The 21,198-nt window shown below is 40.4% G+C and overlaps 1 protein-coding gene across 1 annotated transcript in view; it reads left to right on the top strand.

The window, feature by feature from the left end:
* NXPH2 (neurexophilin 2) overlaps window positions 1-21,198 on the top strand; it is a 117,331-nt gene that overhangs the window by 13,528 nt on the left and 82,605 nt on the right. The gene's annotated exons all lie outside the window — the stretch shown is intronic.

Below are 21,198 nucleotides of genomic sequence, written 5' to 3'. Positions count from 1 at the left end.
ATGCTGGTGAGCTCTAAGGTGAAGTCAGGGAAATCCGCCATGACAGAGCCAAAAAACCAAAAATGAGAAATAGGAGAGAACAGTGAAGAGACACAGAGGATAAATCTAGAAAATCCAGTGAGGAACCCCAGAAACTGGTAACGAGGCTGTAAGGGGAGGGAAGACAGTCAAAGAAACAGTGTTGAAAGGGCTGATTTTTTTTTTTTTTTAAACCAATCCTGGTAAAATTTCTGAACTCCAAAATAAAAATAAAACATCCTAAGAGCTTTCAGGGAAACAAGATAGCTTACGGACAAAACAAGCATGTCTCATTAACCACACTGGGTGTGAGAAGCAGTGGAACAATGCCTTCAGAGTTCTGAGGGAGAAAGGATATTGAACTGACATTCAAATTTAAAATCAAATATGAAAGAAAAAGGAGGAAGAAGAGGAAAAGAAAATCAGAGAAAATCAACAATGACATTTGGGGCACCCGAAGATCTCAGGGGAGTTACCACTCACTCCACATGGAAAAATCCTCAAAGAGGTACTTCACAAACAGGGGGGAATATAGGACAAGGAGATGATGTGGGATACAGTGGTATCTGAAGAGGTGAAGGAAGCTAGAGAAGGACCCGTTAGCCTCTGACCCTGGGAAGGTGTGGGGTTCCATTTCCTTCTCTGTGGTCCCGTAACATTTTGGCTCTGCAGGGAATTCCATATAAATCATTTCAATTTTACAAATGCTATTTATTAGTTTGCTGCATTTAAAATGTATTTATACACGAAACATGAGTGATTTAAATATAGTTCAAGAATGGAATGTAACTATAATAAGTATTAATGAACTAAAATATTTAATAAAAATTTGGAGGTAAAGGGAATACAAGAGGCAAAGACAGGTGAGCATGCCAGTTTCCTTTTCTTTCACAGTAAGAAGTTAAGAGAAGCTGTTGAATGTTAATAAATTAAGAAATAGATGAAGAATTAAAAGTAATACAACCAACAAAAATTCAGTATGTAAATTTAATTATTTACAGTGTGCTTTTGTTACCGCCCATGTGGGCTCGTCTGCTTTCCACAAGACATGCCAATAGTCAGGAGGCAGGGTGGTAGGAGAGAAAGGACTTTATTACAGCTTGCTAGCAAGAGGAAAGATGGTCAACTCATGTCCGAAAGAACCGTCTCCCAGAACAAAGACTACAGGCCAGTTATATGGGGCCAGTCACCAGGTTGGGGAAGTGGTTAGTCTCTGGGTGGGGCAGACATCTGGTCCTAGTTCCTAACAGTCCTTTGTTTTACCAGATATGCATCAGAGAATGGAGCAACACCCTATACCCTGGTCTTTCAGTTGCCATTGATGATGGTTATCAGCATAGCTCTCTGCCTGGAGGTCATCACATTCCTAAAGAATTCAAAAGAACAAAGTTATCATAAAGCAGCAGGGAGGGGCCTCAAAATCTACAGAGCATATCTGGGCTAGTTAGTCAGAGGTCATTTAAAGTTACAATATGGTTTCCTTTCCACAACATGGCTTCCCTTATGTCAACCTTGTGTTGAGCCAGTATCACTTTCATTTCTTCTATCATTTAAATAAATTAGGAAGATTAAATTTAATATTAACATCTGGAAAAGGCATTTAGACCTTAAAATGTAATTTTCTCTTTGTGCATTTCTTTTTCTGTAGCCCTTTTGACAGATGTTATTACTCTGTGGGTTTTAAAATAGAGGAGGTCTTTTTAGCAGAGGGAGCTGCCCAGCAGTTGTAGAGACATGCTCATGAGGCCATGAGTGCATCTTCACTAGGAGATAATGGATATATCCATGGCATAGACTGTGGTGATGGTTTCATGAGTGTGTACTCATCTCCAAACTCATCATGTTGTATGCATTTAATATGTGTAGGGTTTTGTATGTCAGCCATACCTCAATAAAGTTAAAGAAAATGGGTAAGCAGAGGCAATCTGTTGGGTCATGCTTGTAGGGTAGCGTTTCTCAACCTCAGCACTATTGACATTTTGGGCTGAATAATTACTTGTGTTGGGGATGGGGTAGGGGAAAAAAGGATGTCCTGTGCCTCTGTGTAGGATGTTTAGCAGCATCCCTGGCCAGTAGCACACTCTTCCAATTGTGACAACCGAAAATGTTTCCAGATATTGACACATGTCCCCTGGGGAGCAAACACGCCCTGGTTGAGAACCGCCGCTGTGGGGGCTTCCTGGCTGTGAGAAGCTGAGCCAAGTGACCTTTTGGCCTCTCCTAATTAATCTGATCCAGTGCTTTGTCTTTGAACCGTTGGGGGGGGGGGGTCAGCATTTTGCATACACTAAGTTTCTTTCTTAACAGTTTTTTCCATCTCAGGCAGCTTTCCTTCAGTTCAGTTCAATTCAACCAATACTTTTTGAATGCCAACTTTGTCAAGCACTGTGCCCAGTGCACACATCTCTATTTGACAGATTTTCCTTTTTAAGGGAAATGAATGATCAATGTTCGCCCTGATATTCCCCTCCTGGATAAGATTTCCCTCTCTAGTAGAAATTCACACGTTTTATTTTGCCTCAGGTACAGATCTTACCAGTTGTTAGGGCTGGCTCGGCGAGTTTTAATAAAGCCTTCGAATTTCCATATTTTAAAACACGGTAATGAGGAAAAAAATCACTTTGTAGAAGATAGCAAATAAAACTGAAAATGACGATCATAAATAATAGTTGTTTAACAAAAATGTGAACTAAATCACACTTGACATGCATATGTGTTACAATTAAAATACAGGGGGATTGCATTCTTCCAAGAGTTTATCACAAGCCCAGATTATTTTATGGATATCAAAACTGAAGGGCAGCACTATTGAGTGGAAAATTTGATCTGGTGTTTTTGAGATTTTAAAAAGTAGCTTAAAACTATTAAGTTCAATTCCTACGAGCTAGAATGAATTTCCTTTTTATTGAAAAATTGGGCATTTTCAAGTTCACTGAAATGTAAACTGTGAGTTATTCTATTTTCATAAATGATATGAATCACTTTTTATACATTGGAATGCATTTTTAATTAAGTTTCTCCTTTAAGGCAATTCTCATTTAAAAAAAAAATAACTACAAAGGTATACTATGAGGGTTGCATCTTGTCCCCCAGAGAAAAACAGGAATAAAAAAGTAAACGGAATCCCTCCTGGTGTTAAAACTTGAAATAGAATATTTTCATGAAATTATAGCTATGCATAAGTAATGACCTTACTTATTAGGATAAAGTGAGAGCCACAGTGGACTGCAGCTGGGCTGTTGCACAGGCTTCAGTAGCTTTCAGAGTGGGTATGTTACAGACATACTGGGCTGGCCAGTGCCTTCCTGCTCCTGGCTTTATACATTCACACATACGTACACACAGATCACACTCTCTTACTGAACTTTCCCCACCACATCAAAGTAGTATCTTTTTTTTTTTTTTGCTGAGGAAGATTTGCCCTGAGTTAGCATCTTTTGCCAATCTTCCTCTTTGCTTGAGGAAGATTGTCCCTGAGCTAACACCTGTGCCAATCTTCCTCTATTTTGTATGTAGGTCGCTGCCACAGCATGGCCACTGACAAGTGGTGTAGGTCCACACCCGGGAACTGAACCCAGGCTGCTGAAGCAGAGCATGCTGAACTTAACTACTAGGCCACGGGACCAGCCCAAAGTGGTTTCTTTTCATTGGCAGAAGGATGTCTTATCTCTACCTTTAAAGTTAGGGATCTATATCACGCTACTGTCACTGTCTACAAATGCCTAAATAAGCCATCTATCAAAGTTTAATGTAGGAAATGGCCATAGAAAAACATTTTTTGGTAACACTTATATTCATATTTTCATTCATTCAACAGTTTAAGTGTCTGTGTAGGGCTGGCACTATGCTAAGCTTTTCCTTTGAATCTATTCCTAGGGACAAAAATCTCTTTTCCTGATAAATCAAGTATCCTTATTTAAAGAATGAGAGTTTCAACTCGGTGTTTCCTTTTTTACTTTTCTTACCAGGAAGAGCAGAGCTAGTTTATAACTCAACTGCAACAAGTACCTGAACTAAACCCAATTTTCTTGAAGTTTTCTCTACCCTTAAATATAGTTCTTAATCCTGAATGCAGCTACAAATTGTCTTATTATATATGACTTACGTCATGTGCCTTGGAAATACTTTTTGGAAGTATTTGGGCTAAAAATTTCTTTGCCAGATGTTTTACCAGGGCTGTCCTAATATGCCTGAAATTTGATGGAGTCATTTCAGTTCTGTAGGTATGAATTTCCTCTAAAATTTTCCTTCTGAAAATTGAGGTGGTTGGATTCATTGTTTTCCAAATGCAGGTCCCTGGGCTGGCTGCAGCAGTGCAGTGAGAGAGCGATTTCATAGCCTTCAAGCATGTGACATCAGTGTCTCTGGTCTGGGGCCAAGGCACCAGGTGATGCTGGGGCCCAGCCAGATTTGGGAACCTCTAGACCAGATGGTCTCTTAGATGTCCTTTGGCTTTGTGAATTTCTGTTGCTGTTGGAGGCCTTGCCCCTGCTGGGTGGAATACAAGCCAGCCCCTCGGGAAAGAGCTGCAGCCACACTGATTATCACTGCCGGTGACACTGGAGGGAGAATGCCTCAGGTCACGAGGGTTTTTCTCAGCTTTTGCAGACTCCCCTCCAAAGGTGTGTTAAGTGCTTCTCCCTGGACTCCTGCACCCTCTGTGCACACCTCTGTTGTAGCATTTATCTCATGGCCTTGTATTTGCGGGTCCACGTCTTTGTCTATTCCACTTAACTCAAGTGAAATCTATGAAGAATGTGGATGTCAATCTCTGTAACATCACAGCCAACCACAGAGTAGGCATCCAATGAATGAATGAATGAATAAACTGTTGGGAGAGATCACTCAGTAACCCCCTGATAGGCTGTGCTTCAAAGCCAGTGGAAAACTACCTGTAACGGATTACAGAGAAGAAATTTGGGTGGCTAAATAAATCTAAGCCCTTAGTCTGCTGGTTCAGTGTCCCTGACCTCCTTCAAAGTGTGGCTGAAGCCCCTTTGTTTTGGACCTCTGGATTTATATGGGAAAAGGCCCTTAGTTTTCTGTGTTCTTAATGATCTCATCATAAATATCCTTTGGGACAAAACTTCTACACCTAGATTAAAGTACCATACCAAAATAGACTGTCATTTGCTCTGTCTGGTTCTCTCACAATTGTTTTCTTCTTTTAGGACAAGGAAAGGGTATTCTCAGCAGCCGCGGGACTGGTTGATTTCATTGTCTACCCTTTTAGAAATAAATACAGATAGCCACGAATAAAATTTGATGTTCATTTACAAACATCCACTTTATAATGCTTTATAATCTCTTCCCATCATTATTGACTCGTGTTTCTAGTACAATATGCCGTGATATTGTCCATTTTTAGTGTATTGATATTTATATAATTAGAAAAATAAATCACATAGGAAAAAATTTTGTTTCTAAAGTTGAGTCAGTCATTTGATAGCAGAATACCATGAAAATAAGCATTTAGACATTCCACAATTTTAAATTTATGATCAAGATTTCTCATCTTGTTTTAATTCTGATATTTTAGTGCTTTTCTACGTTAATCTCATTTCATTTATTTATATTTTTGTGAGGTAATAGATTTAATTTGTTGATATTTATATCCTAAGGGCTCTTTCTTGGTATAGCTTAATTTAGTCTCCTTTCAAATTGTAATCACCATGTATCAGATTTTTATTTCATGTTAATTAAGGTGATTATTTCATGATTGAGACTTTTAAAAATTTCCAACACCAGATATACTTTTAACAATCATCACTTTACCTACCAGTAAGCACCGTAACTTTCATGTAATGAGATATCCCGAACTCTCCCATCTTATGTATAAATAGATGTAATGTAACTTAATGGTGCATGTAAGTAGGTGTGGCCTGACCTAAGGAGCCAAGCTCTCTGTAGGGATCGGTGCCTCTTCTCATTATACTAAGCAAGCATATTTCCAGCAGATAAGGGAGCTGGTCTACTTTCAGTTGAAGAGTATTATCTGCAGACAGTTATGGTTTAAGCGAGACACAGCCCGCAAGCTCCCCTGTGATAAAGGCATCCTTTCTTTATCCACAGCATCCCCATAGAGGCCTTCAGGGACGGTACTTGCATTTTCATCCAGGAACAGCTTTTCTTCTGGGTTCTGCACAACAAAAATATTACAGTATAATAAGTCCTTCTTATATATTGTACAGCATTTACGTTCTTAGAACAAAATTAACACGGTGAAAACATGTGACCAAGGAATTGAGCAAATTCTCTCTGTATACAGTGTTTGGTTTTGATTTATTTATTTGTCTTTGGATTTACATTGGGAAGATGCAGAACCAAAGCAACTGTCCAAGTTGTTATTAAATGAAATGGCTGCACTAGAAGGACCGTATTTTGTGAGTGCCTGCAGTGAGCAAGAGCTGTCATCTTTGAATGTTATTAATGAGAGATTTGAAGTTTTTGTTAAGAATTCTGAAATGCTAGAGGCTTCTGGGAAGAGTGTGAAATCATGGAGAGAGATGTACCAGCATTGGCGTGAAATCTGGTTCCTTTGGTGATGTAACAAATGCCATAGCTGTGGACTTCTCTTCTCGCGAGTTGACCTTGTTGATGATATCATGGAGTGGAGTTCAAGGCTCTCATCTCCAGATATGTCAGTGACAGGCTAGAGGGTGTGGCATAAAAGAAGCAAAAGTCATGATTTCTGTCCTCACGTCTGCCCTCTTCTCCCACCTCTCATACACTCAGCTTTGAATCTGCTTCGTATGCTTTCCGACAGACACTCCTGCTAAGCTCTCCTCTGGGGACCCATGTTGTCCTGACTATTTCCCAGTTCTGTATATACTGTAATTCTCTAATCTAGGAATGAAACTCTGCCTTCCAGTTGTGCCTGCCCCTTATGCTGCTCTGGATTTTAACAAACCTAATCTCGGATTTCCACCTTTGTCACCCTGTACTCTGAAATGTGATGACTATGGTGTGTTGAGCACTACTCCCGTGACCCCCTCTTTGAACACCTACAAGCGCTTTAAATGGTTAGCTTCAGACGCCTGGCTTTTAATTTTCTAAATCTCCTAGCTCCTAGGTTTCTCTTTAGCTGAATCTGCCAGCCTTCTTTTTTATCTTCAGATGATACATACATTTGAATGCACACGATGAAACGTATTTTACTTTAGATATGTACTTCAATCAGAATCTTTGAAAGTTAAATATTCTTATATCTGTAAGCGGCCGGAAAACCTCTTTTCCAACTTTATTTTAGTGAACTTTGGGGGTGGAGGAAGATGTACTTGGGTACTAAAGCCCAAGCCAGGTTCCTCCTTTCTCAGCTTCAAATGGCACAGGAAACCCCCTTCAGATTTCCAACATGCTCTCTCAGAATAGCACTCATTTCTCTGCCACAGAACATGCTTCAGCTTCTTGCTGAAAACCAACAGGAGGCACAGCAGATGTATTAGTAAATCACAGAAATTTCAAAACTATAAAGAAATACAGCCACCTAACATGGAAAAGCTCTGATGCATAAATGTGACTGGGAGTGTGCTGTGGCCCCTGACTACTGGGGTCCTGGCCAAGAAACTAGGTGTCGAGGTTGCCCCATTGCTGGAGCAATTGATGGCCACAGGTGGTTGGTGAGATCAGGTAATACAGAACAAAGAAATTGTTTGGCATAGGGGTTAGCCATGGGCAGCCAGAGAATGTTTTAGAGACTGCTTTGGTGAAATAAGTAATTGGGGTCTGGCAGAGCACAGACAGGGAAGACTGGAATGGCCTAGATAGGCTCTGCGAGGTGGGGCAGGAAGCGACGGGGGAGGGGGGTGTTTGGGGCAAATGGTGGCAGTAGGTCAGGAACGAGGACAAAAGCTTTGGACCTCTGTGGATCTCTGAGCTTCAGGTAGAGCTAGCTCCAGCACCCTGAAAATTCCCTTAGGATAGACGTTTACCTGGAAGCAGTGTTAATCAGTTGGAAGCTTGTATGGGCAGAGCCTGATTTAGTCAAGTGGCTGCTTTTGCCCTGGGTATTTGCTTGGCAAAGGGAGCTTGGGTCTTTGTCCTGAGTTTGGTTCCTGTAAAGAACTGAAATCACTGTTCTCTCATCAGCATTTGGCTTCAGAAAAAAGGTCCATGTCTGGTGACTGAGAACTCTGCCAGCCTGTGCACTCAGTCCCTGAGTCTGGTATATTAATCTAAGAAACTGGTTCTCAACTTTTAGTATGTTTTAATATGTTTAGTATTTTTAGCAAACCTGGGAAGATTGCTAAAAATCAGATTCTTGGGCTGCTGTTCAGGAGATGGACACCAGGTGCCTAAATTTTAAGCAACACCAAAATGGCTTCTAATGCAGGTTTTCGAGACATTTGAGAAACACTAGACTAAAGGGAGCTGGTTCTACTTCATTTGAGAAAATATTCCTCTGTGGACATTATGGCTTCTAATGATAGATTATTGCCTGAGGATCCTGACGGCAGTTCTCCTCCAAAGTAGGGACCCTTTGTGCAGTGGATGAGATGTGGTTCCCCACACTCTCTCTATAAAATTCAGGATGTCACCGTTGGTAGGTACATTTCTAACAGAGTTCTTTCCATTTCACAGGGTCAGGCTGAGTGCTCTTAAAACTTTAGCAGATATGGGATGGGGACAGACTAAGAGTATGCAGCAGGGAAAAAAGGAGAATGGGTTGTAGATGAGTTTGTTATTGCCCTAGTTGGAGAGTAGTTGGGGAGTGGGTAACCCATTTATCTTACTACTGTGTCAGTTACGCATGTGTTCTTGTCTAATGTAGGGTTGAGTTTGTTAATTTTCCCAATTGTCTTTGAGAATGAATAAATTGTAGGTGAGTTATAACTTTTTGATTTAGAAAAAAAAGTTTTAGACTAGGTTATGAATTTGAGGCCTTTTTCAGAATGATGGTTCATGTAACACCTTATAGAAGAGTAGTGGCATAGGAGTCTGAGGCAGACACTGTTGGCTGGCTGTCACAATGACCATCTACAACCTCTTTGTTCTTTGTAAAATTCTAGCACAAGGTGGCCTATAAGACATGGGTATGGCCAATGCTATATGAGTAGAAATTTGCTGAGTGCTACTTCCAGGAAACCTTTGCTTGTTTGAATAAAATAAGGATAAATTTGGCTGGAAGGGCTTTTGCCCTTTGGCACGTTGCCCCCTTTTCCACCTTCCCAGCTAGATTGTAGACTTGTAGCTAGGGGCTACAGCAGCCACCCCGTGACCATGAGGCAGCAAGCATGGGCAGAGGGCTACATCTGGAGAATGGCAGAGAGGAATGATGACAAAGCCTGGGTCTCTATGGCTTTGTCCAGCATCTGTGTCAGCCCTATCCTCCCTATCTCAGGACCCCCTGTTTCATGAGTCCCTGCCTATTTAAGCCACTGTGGTATTCAAGCTTTTGTTGTTTGAAACCACGTAGTACCCTAACTGATGCAGGATACTAAAATATTTTGTGAAATGTGCCACCTTAGTAAAAATAGCCCTTATCAAAGACAGTTGTGAGCCATTATGAATTGGACATGTTGGTTAAAAAAAAGGTGAACTTAAACAAATAGCCAGTTATTTTTCCAGCAAAAATAGATTTATTTGGGATCAGCAAAGAATTGCAGTTAGATTCTGCACTGATGGTGAGCCACATACAGGTCCCCAGAAAGGAGAGAGAAAGGGAAGGGGGAGACTCTTTTATAGAAGGGAAGGGGGGTTGGGAGACCTATTGCGAAGAAACAGTCCGCTGGAGGAATTGCAAGTTTGATGTGCAGTGGCTTTTCATTGGCTGAATTGTGCCAGTCTCTCATTGGTGTTACCCAAAGGAGTTTCCTGCAGATCATTGTGAGAAAGTCAGGATTAAGCAGTCGAGAGGGACTTCGTCAGTAACAGAGGGGAGAAGAGTAATAGGGTTAAGGTTATTAACAGCGTAAAGAGTTATGTAAGGAACAGTTAAAAGGTTTCATAGGAAGTGAGACAGCTGACTGAAAATTGTTGAGTGAGATGAGAATTCAGGAGGCCTTTTACTGCATGAGGTACAGAAACGGTTAAAGAGGATCCCACAATCGTTTCTTCAGTGGCCTTAACCAAAAGGGGAGTGGCAGTAATGGCTCCAAGTCACGGCGGGGGCGGGGCGGGCATCCCATGCCACAGTGGATATAGTCCAGTTGCTGGCTGTGATACCCTGTGAGTCAATGGTGGTCCCCATGTTTTGGGGTGAGTAGCTCAAGGACATTCCCTTCCTTTCCATACACAAAGGAAAATGGGGATCTGATAATTGGGATGTCCAAGGGCAGATGCGTTCATCATGCTCTCCTCTAAGGCCTTAAAGGCTAAGTTGTCTGGTTCTTCCCATAAAATTGGGTTAGAGTTGTTATTCTTTAGTAAAACATACAGAGGTTTGGCCATGGAGAGAAATTTGGAATCCCATTTCAACAATAACCAACTAACCTGAGAGAATCTCACAGTAGACACTCAGTTTTTGGTTTGGGGAAGCTTGGGACACCATGAAGCCTATGTGGATCTAGGAGTAGCCCTTGTTCTGATATAAGATGTCTTAAATGTCAAACCTGAGTTTGGGCAAACTGCAGTTTCTCCTTGGTGATCTTCTGTCCCTTTAAGGTTAAAAGCCTTAGCAAGTGGCTGTTGTCTTCCTGTGAGGAGACTTGGGAGGGAGAGCCAAGAAGTAAATCCTTCATGTATTGCAACCAAATAGAACCTCTAAGGAACTTTCTATGTTCCAGATCAGCCTTCAGGATTTTTGAGAAATAGGGACTCTCATAAAACCCTGAGGCGTTACTGTCCAGGTGAATTGTTTTCCTTCCCCAAGTGATGGCAAAAAGGTATTGGCTAGCTTCATGGACTGTAATGCTAAAGAATACATGGCATAAATCAATCACGGTCAAGAATTTGCTCCCAGTGGGAATGGATGTTTGTGGTGTATTAGGGTTAGGAACAACGGGGTGCCAAGGGATAACAATGTTGTTTATTGCTCGGAGGTCCTGGACGAACCTCCACCCTTCACCCTTGGGTTTTCTCACAGGTAAGATAGAAGTATTACAGAGACTAGTAAAGACATAATGAAGCCTTGAGCTTTGTAATCTTCTATTATGAGCTTTATACCTTGAAGGCCTTTTTTACTTATAGGGCCTTGACTAATTCTTGAGAGAGATTTTGAGGGATCTATTTCAATCTTGTTGGGAGGTGCACTGTGAATTTTACCAGTATCAGTTGAAGATTTTGCCCGTATGACAGTGGTCACTGACTCACTCGGGACAAATGATCAGTGTTTCTGGCATCAGCTTTAGTCCCTTTAGAGATGGAGCAAATAAAAAACGTCAAAGGTCATTTAATTCACCTAGTTGGCTGTTTTGATGGCTATTGTCAAATTCTAGATGATTTCCCCCATTGAGAGAAAGAAGTTTCGGCATGATACTTTTCTCAGAAGTCTTGGCCTAACGAATGAATAGGGACAGAGGAACTAGGGAGAAAAGGGTGCGTGTCTCTCAGAGGACCTAAATAAAAGGGGGTAGGTTCAGACACAGGAACCTTTTGAGATTTATTAGAGATGCCCTCTCTTTGAACTGTTTTGGTACTCCAGGGCAGGAGCTGCGTTATAGTAGTGGGGTTGAGCACCAACAGTGTGGCTCCAGTGTCAATTAAGACTGAAAGACACTCATCTCCAATCTGGAGAAATGTTTCTCGAAGCCAGTGAAGAGAGAAGATTGGGGAGAGCCCTATAGGTCGTTGGAGCCCAGTAATTGGGAATTTGGAGGACATTGGAAAGGCTGCTTAGAGGGCTGAAGGCCCCTGAAGCACTTGACTTTTCCAATGCCCTGGCTCTTTGCAGTAACAGCAGACACTGGGAGGGTTTTTGGTTTTGTTTAGGGGCCTGTATTTTCTGGAGTTGAAGATTAAGAATTTTAGCAATCTTTCTTTTAGGTGACTCATCTAGAGTGCAAGAGAGTTGGTTTGCCACGTTAACTAAATCTGAAGTGGACGTAGTTTCCCATTCCATCCTGGTCCTTTTTACTAGAAGGGAAAGGTTTTGGTTCAGCTAATAGAATTAACATAGAGTTAAAAGCTACCCAGGCATAACCAAATCTGAAGGAAGACCAGAATGTTCTTTAAAAACAATCTGAAGTCCATTGAAATAGACATAAACAGGTTTATTATCATCAGGTTTTTGCGCACAAGCCTGAATTTTGTTCCAATCAACAAGCTTTGGGAAAGCCCTAGGAATTGACTGTTGAAGTCATCTAGCAATTGCGTGAGCCTCATCAGCGGGCTGGTCTCCTGGCTGTAATTCTAGAGACCTTTCAGGATTTTCCCAGTTAGCAGTTTTCATCCAGTGTTGGGCCTGACCTTTGCTGACAAGCATATGAGTTAGCTCATATAAGTCAGAGAAACCAGGATGATAAGTTTGAATGACTGTATTACATGCCTCAGCAAATCTGTGAGGATCTTCAGTTTCTTTGGGAAAATTTGACTATGGCTCACACTTCAGCTTTAGTCCAGGGAATATAAGAAATTATGGGTTTAGCCTTTTGATCCTCAGAAGGCTTAATTGTATTTTTTTATTTTTATTTTTTTTTAAAGATTTTATTTTTTCCTTTTTCTCCCCAAAGCCCCCTGGTACATAGTTGTATATTCTTCATTGTGGGTCCTTCTAGTTGTGGCATGTGGGACGCTGCTTCAGCGTGGTTTGATGAGCGGTGCCATGTTCGATCCCAGGATTCCAACCAACGAAACACTGGGCCGCCTGCGGTGGAGCAGGTGAACTTAACCACTCGGCCACAGGGCCAGCCCCAGAAGGCTTAATTTTAAAAGGACAGGTTCTGATGGGTTCAGTGAAAAGGAAAGTTTTGCAAGACAGTTAGTATGGGGAAACTGAGTGTATAGAGGGGAAGGAAGAAAATGGTGTCAGAGGTGGAGCCTGAGCACAAGGATCTAGTGGAGAAGAACAGGATGGGCCAGAGGCAGAACCTGAGACAAAGAAGCCCGGGAAGAGGAACATGAGATTTCTGAAGACATTTTATCTTTCTTTAATTGTTTGTTTACCTCAGTTAATCTTAAAATTTTATTTTGCAAAGAGGGAATTTTAGACTTCTAATAACATTAGGAAAGGTCAAAATACTGATCAAAATAGACGTTCCATTCAATTTTGGAAGTTACAGAGCTATGGTTATCCAATGCAGTTTTAAGAAAAGTAAGTTTGGAGAGTTTGAAATTTCCCCATAATTGCCATTGGTATTGTAAATTACTTTTGGTTACATCAGTTCATTAAGTTAGAAATGTGCATGAAGAGGGACCACAGTTTTTAAACATAAAATCAGCTGGGGTCCCTCAGCTGGGGGTGGCCTCAAAATCTTTGGATAACTGGGATCTCATTTCTCAGAGGTTTTTCTCTAGAGTAAAAGAATAATTTTCAAACAGCCTAAACATCTCAGACAGCTTAAACAGCTTGAACAGCTTGAATGGCTCAAACAGCCTGCAGGCTTAACACCAGCTCAGTTCTAAGGGAACAGCCTAATCCTGAAGGAGTCAGGCTGAAGGCTGAATAGCACGGTTCCACCAGGAAAGCCCAATCCCAAAGGAGTTAGGCCGAAGGCTGATGAGCACAGTTTCAGTGGAACAGCCTGAAGTGCCAACCAAGCAAAACAAGGCCTTAACCAGAAAAGGACCAAGCCTTAAAATAGATCCTGAATAGAGCCTGAAGAGCCTCAAAATGCGAGAGCAGAAACTTGAATCCAGGAGAAAGATTTGCACTCAAACTCCAGAGTTGACAAGAAAAGCAGTGAGCTCAATGGGCTCTTTTGTGGGTACCACATCTGAACTTTTACCAGCTCAGAGTCATCAGGGATCTTCTCTGGATCCTCATATGAGCCACCAAAATGTTGACCTTAAACAGACAACTAGTTATTTCTCTAGACAAAATGGGTTTCTTTGGGATTTTTGGTGAGGAAGATTCACCCTGAGCTAACATCTGTTGCCAATCTTCCTCTGTTTTTGCTTGAGGAAGACTGTGCCAGTCTTCCTCCACTTTAAATGTAGGATACTGTGACAGCATGGCTGACGAGTGGTGTAGGTCTGCACCCAGGATCCGAACCCGTGAACAGGCCACCAAAGTGGATGGCAACAAACCCAACCACTATGCCAAGAGGCCAGCCATGAGAACTCTTTCATAGAGGGGAAGAGCAAGTTGGGAGGGCTGTCATAAACAAAGAGTTTGAGGTGTAGTGGCTTTTCATTGGCTGAGCTTCTTGCTGGTCAAGAAGAGGAAGTCTTTTTTCTTCCTTTTGGGCTCTGCTGTCGACAGAGGGTATGAGAGCTTCCCCTTCTGGCCTCCTGACTACATTTTAATGAAGTTTCTGTTTGTTTATTTCCACAGTCCTTAAAAACCATGCACCAAAGTCTTATGAGGTTCAGGAGTTATAAGGAGTTTCAAATGACAGTCTATTCCTCTCCCAGCATATATGGCCATAAATTGCTTTATAACGAAGTGGTGGCCGCAAAATGTCTCAGGACTTGTGATGGTGAGTTCTGTGTCTTTTAAGGTAGCCAGAGGAAACACTTTCATGACTTAAATGTATTGTGATCATAAGAATTGGACCAGCTCTCATCCCCTCAGAATGGGAGACTGAGAATGGAATGTTCTGGAACAAGTTTTGAGTGAACTTTCTCTGGTGTTTTTTGGTGAAGTACAGCTGGTGTAAGCAAAGTCTGATGACTTCAGAATTCTCCAGACGTGGCAAACCAGTCAGAGAAATAGATCTTCAAGTCCACAGTCTCTAAGGATGAGTCTTTGAATTTTGAGAACTGGAATTTGCAAATGCAAGCCTATGACTTAAACTTAAGACATTTGTTAGTGAGGCAGGGCATGTTTTGGGCAGAAGGCTTATATAAGAGTTCACAGGACTTGATCACTTGGAGACATGAGTCAGGCTCAGAAACAGCGTTATGGAGGGAACTCTGGCCTGGGGCAGGAAATCGAACTTGAAGATTGAACTCTTCTTGTTGATTAGCTGTGTGACTCTGAGCAAGTCAGTATATCACTAAACTTCAATATACTTCCCTATAAATATTATACGAACTTTAAAGTTATGGTCAAACATAAAATTCTATGATTCCTTAGTAATTTCACAAAGATAGAGGAATATGGTGCTTTGGGTTAGAGCATATTTCAAGTAGAGGCTTCCTAGGTCCCTGGAGAGCTCCTGGTAATAATACTTAATATTATTATAGATAGAACCCAGGTGATAGTATTTAAAATCAGCGACCAGCTTTTTCAAAAGAAGTACAGTCTTATTCAATTATGATTTTTCATTTTTCTAGAGTTCTCTGTCTTAGAAGAGTTTTGACCTCTTTTGTGAGACATGGTCTGTGGATTTAGGAGATAGAAATTTCCCTAAAAACTTGAGTCTATCTGAGAGTCCACCAGACTCATCCCTGATTCATCCTTGTGCCTCTCCCTCCTCTCATCATGGCTTGTTGAAAGCCACATCATATCAATAGTACTCCTTGGACCACCACTCCTGTCACTCAGAAACATGACTCTGGGAGAAAGTTCATTGGTGTGTGTGCTACTCACTGTTCAGTTAGGCGAGCAAAACCAATGGGAAGTTAGATAGATAGATAGACACACAGACACACATATATACACATTCATATACACATATATATCCATCCATTCATATGTGTGTGTGTGTGTGTGTGTGTGTGTGTGTATGTGTGTATGAATAGATTCATTATGGGGACTTGGCCATATGCAGCTTGGGGGCTGGTTAAGCAATCTCTGTAGGACTATTATCTCTGATGCTGGAACTTGAAGTCCACAGGACAGGCAGTCAGGAAGAGGAGATCACAAGCAGACTAGAACCAATAAGCGTGAGCTGCAGCCCCACAGGAGTGGACTGAAACCTATGTCAGCTCTCATTAACTATGATCTTTGTTTGAGGGTATCCCACAGAAGCCAGGGCTCTTCAGCACAGAGCTAAACACACACACCTGGCCCAGGAGTGAGAAAGAAGGGAGGAGAATCCAAGGGAAGGTGGAGCGATGGCAGACCCATCTGCTGCTTCATGTCAATGCAGCAGATCAGCACAACATGTGTGAGCTCCAAAACGGCTGTTTCCTTCCTTTCGCTTTCCAAATCTCACAAGAATCTCTTTTGTGGCCCGCCTAACTAATTTAAAAGAAGGAAAATTCTGAGAAGTGTAGTTCAGCCTAGCCAAATTGACCCATTGCAAAGCCAACACAATGGGGGCTATGAGGAAGTGTAAAGCATATTTCTTGCCCCATAGAACTTTAAGGCTTGCTTAAATTAGTGGAGATCTGTGTGTCAAGTGCTCAGCACAATTCCTGTAAACTGCTAGTCCCCTTTTCCAAGTAGCCTTATGTTGTGGTGGGTTTAAACCCATGTTCAGTCTTTTCTGTTAGAATCATACTGCTTATAGATGTCATACTTCCATAAAATAAAAAAGAGTTTTTGAGAGTTTAGTTAATAATATGAGTGGATCACATCCCTGCTGAGTGTTGTCTCATTTGTTCATTGATCCAAAATTAAGGCTATAATTTAATAATACAATAAATTACCTTTTAATGCATTTAACTGGCATGCCAGCCTAACTAGTGTCTTTGACTCTCTCTGACAAGTGTACTGAGTAATCCTAGGAAACACTGAGAGTTTGAGACCATTAGATTCCTTTCTGAGCACTTTCTGAGTACAGTAGAGTTACTGTTATCAAGTTAGTTTTCTTTTGTACCCAACTCATTCATACCACCTTTAATTGTTATTGTGATCCTGTAATTTAATTATTATAGTGAATGGATAAAAACTGATTCTGAGGGGAAAGACATTTTCATTTATAAAAATTTAGTTAAATGCCTTTGGAAGATTAAATAAGGGCTAGTCATTATTATTTTTTAAATCACTTGAAAATTAGGCATGTGTGAGGCAACTGGAAAAAAGGGAAAACAAATTTCCTAAAACTCCAGGCAGATTCTGCGCCTGGATTACTTTGCAGGTGTGTTCATTTTGGGGATCCTTAAAGGAACTGGCATTGGAAATCTTAGAGAAAGTGTGGTTTTTGTAAGAAGTATGACCCATAAGTCCCATCATTGCGCTGATTCTCAGAGAAAAGGTCTTGGCCTTACAGTGAAAGATTGGCATGTTAATATGTTTTGATCAAAATAAAAAATGTTTATATTAAGTCTAGCTAATGCATTAAGACAAGGAAAAGAAATAAATGGTGTTCATACTAGAAAAGAATGTGAAACTGTCTTTATTCACAGGCGATGTGATCGTATAACTAGAAAATCCCAAAGAATCAACAGCAACAACAGCAAAATTCCTGAAACTAATGAGTTGTATAGCAAGGTCTCAGGATACAAGGTTAATATACAAAAGTTAATTTCTTTCCTATATACCAGCAAAGAACAATTGGAATTTGAAATTAAAAAAAAAAATACTGTTTACACACCACCAAAAATAATGAAGTACTTGAGTATAAATCTAACAAAATATGTCAGGATCTATATGTGACAAACTACGAAACACTGATGAAGGAAGATCTAAATAAATGGAGAGACATGCTATGTTCATGGATTGGAACTCCTGATATTGTTAAGATGTCATTTCCTCCTAACTTAAGCTATAGATTCAACACAATACCAATTAAAAATCCCAGCCAGCTATGTTGTAGATATTGACAAACTGGTCCTAAAGTTTATAAGGAAAAGCAAAGACCTAGAATAACCAACACAGAACTGAAGAAGAACAAAGCTGGAGGACTCACACTACCCGGTTTTAAGACTTACTGCTAGGCTGTAGTAATCAAGACAGTGTGGAATTGTAACAAGAATGGACATATAGGTCAATGGAACAGAATAGAGCCCAGAAAAAAACTTGCACAAATATAGTCAGCTGATCTTTGACAAAGAAGCAGAGGCAGTTCAATGGAGAAAGCATAGTCTTTCCAACAAATGGTGCTGGAACAATTGGACATTCATATGCAAAATATGTACCTGGATACAAACCCTACGGTTTCACAAAACTACCTCAAAATGGATCATAAACCTAAATGTAAAATGCAAAACTATAAAACTTATAGAAGGAAACATAGGAGAAAATCTAGGCGACCTTGGGTTTGTTGATAAGTTTTTAAATACAAAACCAAAAGCACAGTCCATGAAAGAAAAATTTGAAAATTTGGTCTTTATTAAAATTAAAAACTTGGAACCAGCATGGTGGCACAACGGTTAAGTTTGCACACTCTGCTTAAACAGCCCAGGGTTCACCAGTTGGGATCCTGGATGCAGACCTACGCACTGCTTGTCAAGCCATGCTGTGGCAACGTCCCACGTATAAAGTAGAGGAAAATGGGCACGGATATTAGCTTAGGGCCAGTCTTCCTCAGCAAAAAGAGAAGAATTGGCAGATGTTAGCTCAGGGCTGATCTTCCTCAAAAAAAAAAAAAAAAAAAATTAAAAACTTCTCGAGGAAAGCACTAATAGAGAATGAAACGACAAGTCACAAACCAAAAGAAAACATTTCGTTGAATACATATCTGATAAGGAACTTGTATCCAAAATATATGAAGAATTCTTTAAACTCAACAAATAAAAAACAATTTTAAGAAGGAGAAAAGATTTGAACCTCATCATAGAAGACATACAAATGGCAAGCATATGAAAAGATGTTCAACATCATTTGTCATTAGAGAATTGCAAATTAAAACACTTATGAGATGCTACTACACACCTGTTAGAATGCCTAAAACTCTGAATAACTTTCATTACCAATTGCTGGCAAGGATGTAGAGCAACAAGAACTCTCGTTCGTTGCCGATGGGGATGCAAAAAGTGACAGACACTTTGGAAAATAGTTTGGCAGTTTCTTACAAAATTAAACATAGTTTTATCATAGGATTCAGCAGCTGAGCTCCTATGTATTTAGCTAACAAATTTTGAAAACTTATTTGCACACAAAAACCTGCATGCAAATATTTATAGCATCTTTATTCATAATCACCAAAAACAGGAAGCACACAAGATGTCCTTCCATAGGTGAGCAGATAAACAAACTATGGTATGTTTGTGTAACAGAATATTATTCAATGATAAGAAATTTGAGTTATCAAGCTATGGAAATATATGGATGAATCTTAAATGCATATTGCTGAGTGACAGAAGCAGGCTAAATGGCCACATACTTTATGGATCCAATTATATGACAGTCTGGAAAAGGAAAAATTGTAGAAGCAGTAAAAAGATTGCTGATTGTTGAAGGTTCAGGGGGCAGGGAAGGATTTGAATGGTAAAGCACAGATGTTTTAGAGCGGTGAAACTATTCTGTATGATACTGTCATGGTGGATACGTGACACTACACACTTGTTAAAGCCCATACAATTTTGCAACACAGAGAAAATCTTCATGTATGTAAATGAAAAAACTATATTTGAGAGGTCAAGGGATTCTAGGATAGAATGCAGAATATGACAAAACAATCTAACTGTATCGCAAATGTCTGGAAAAACTTCACTGAAGAGGCTGTGGGGGGGGGGGGAGTTGTTGACCTGAATCTTTACAAATAAATAGGGTCTGTAAAAGTAAAGGCAGGAAACTATACATAAACGCTGGACTCTAGTTGATAAAATTATTTCCCATGGGGGTGCAGGTTAAAAATTCTTATACCGCTATACATGTCTACTGGAATAGATCAATTAAGTGAATGTATGGTGCATTGTGGGAGCTAGATTTCTCACTTTGGAATTCGAATTTACGGATAAACCAGAGGAGGAGGCTAGAATGAACCATGTGGTAATGTATTAGAGTTGAAGACATCAGTATGAACTCATGTTTAGCTTAAGACAGGTATACATGGTTACATAGGACTGTTTATAGATTTGTAGATATAGAAATATTCATAGATATAAGATAGGTAGTATACACACATATATTTCTTTGCCCCGATAGATGCAACAACACCCCAGTAGCAATGAGCACACATAGCAATCAGATCTTAGTTTCTAATGCCGTTTTTCAATAAAAGGAACCAGGGCTCCTTGGAGATATGATGGATTCTAGAACTGGGGCAGGAGATGTACAGCATGAGCCTGGAGCATCTAGTAGTGCCAGAGAGTAAGGAAGAGCTAAAAAAAAAATCCTCAATGATGGAGTTTGTCAAAAGGACACAAGAGCCAGGTGAAACGGCTTCTAGTGGTCAAAACTGGACAATGTGAGCAACAAAATAGATTAGTGTTGTATTATTACCCAAAGTTTAAAATAAATATCTGAGTCCTTACTGATATAAATTATTGAATGAACAAATGGGGAGAATAAACAAATCTCCCTTGCAGGAGAATTCTGACTGATTTATACAGACACTCCACCTTCAAGGAGGGGAAACGTACCTCTCCACTTCTTAAGCTCGGGCTGCACACAGTGGCCTCCTTCCAAACAGTACTGTGTGGAAAGGGGAAAACTTAATCTGCAGTGGAGAAACCTGACAAACGCTACCTCAGCCAGATGATCAAAGCAAAAATCAACATTGATGTCATGTTGATAGTCTATTCCCTTGATAAAATGGGTTTAAAATGGTGCTGTAGCTCCATAGTCTTCCCCCTGAAAATGCAGTCTAATGAGAAAAACATCAGACAAATCCCAAGGGAGGGACATTTCACAAGATACCTAACCAGTACTCCTGAAAAGAGCCTTACGGTCATCAAAAACAAAGGAAGTCTGAGAAACTGTCACCGCCAGGAGGAACCTGAGGAGAAATGACAACTAGGGGTACTGGGCATCCTGGATGGGGTCCTGGAGCAGAAAGAGGACATTAAGGAAAAGCTAAGGAAATCTGAACAAACTCTGGGCTTTAGTTAATAATAATGTATCGATATGGGTTTATTAATTACAACTAATATACCACACTGATATAGGATATTAATAACAGAGTAAATCAGGTATTGGTGGATGGGCGCTCTGAACTATCTTCACAATTTTTCGTAAATTAAAAACTGTTCTAAAATAAAAAGTTTGTTTAAAACAGGCTTAAGGTGTGCATGATGTGTAATGTCCGTGCTCCGATAAAATGTCTCTTTTGAACTGGTCAAGTGCCTGGGCTAATCTCATCAGAGAAAAGGCCGCCCCTGAAACCTCTGCCTTTATTCAAGACCAGCAATTCCACTTAATGCTTTGCT

The sequence above is a fragment of the Equus caballus genome, chromosome 18, assembly GCF_041296265.1.
Source record: "Equus caballus isolate H_3958 breed thoroughbred chromosome 18, TB-T2T, whole genome shotgun sequence".
NCBI classification, from domain to species: Eukaryota; Metazoa; Chordata; class Mammalia; order Perissodactyla; family Equidae; genus Equus; species Equus caballus.
The sequence above is the reverse complement of the archived record's forward strand: the minus strand, read 5'-3'. Positions and strand labels throughout refer to the sequence as shown.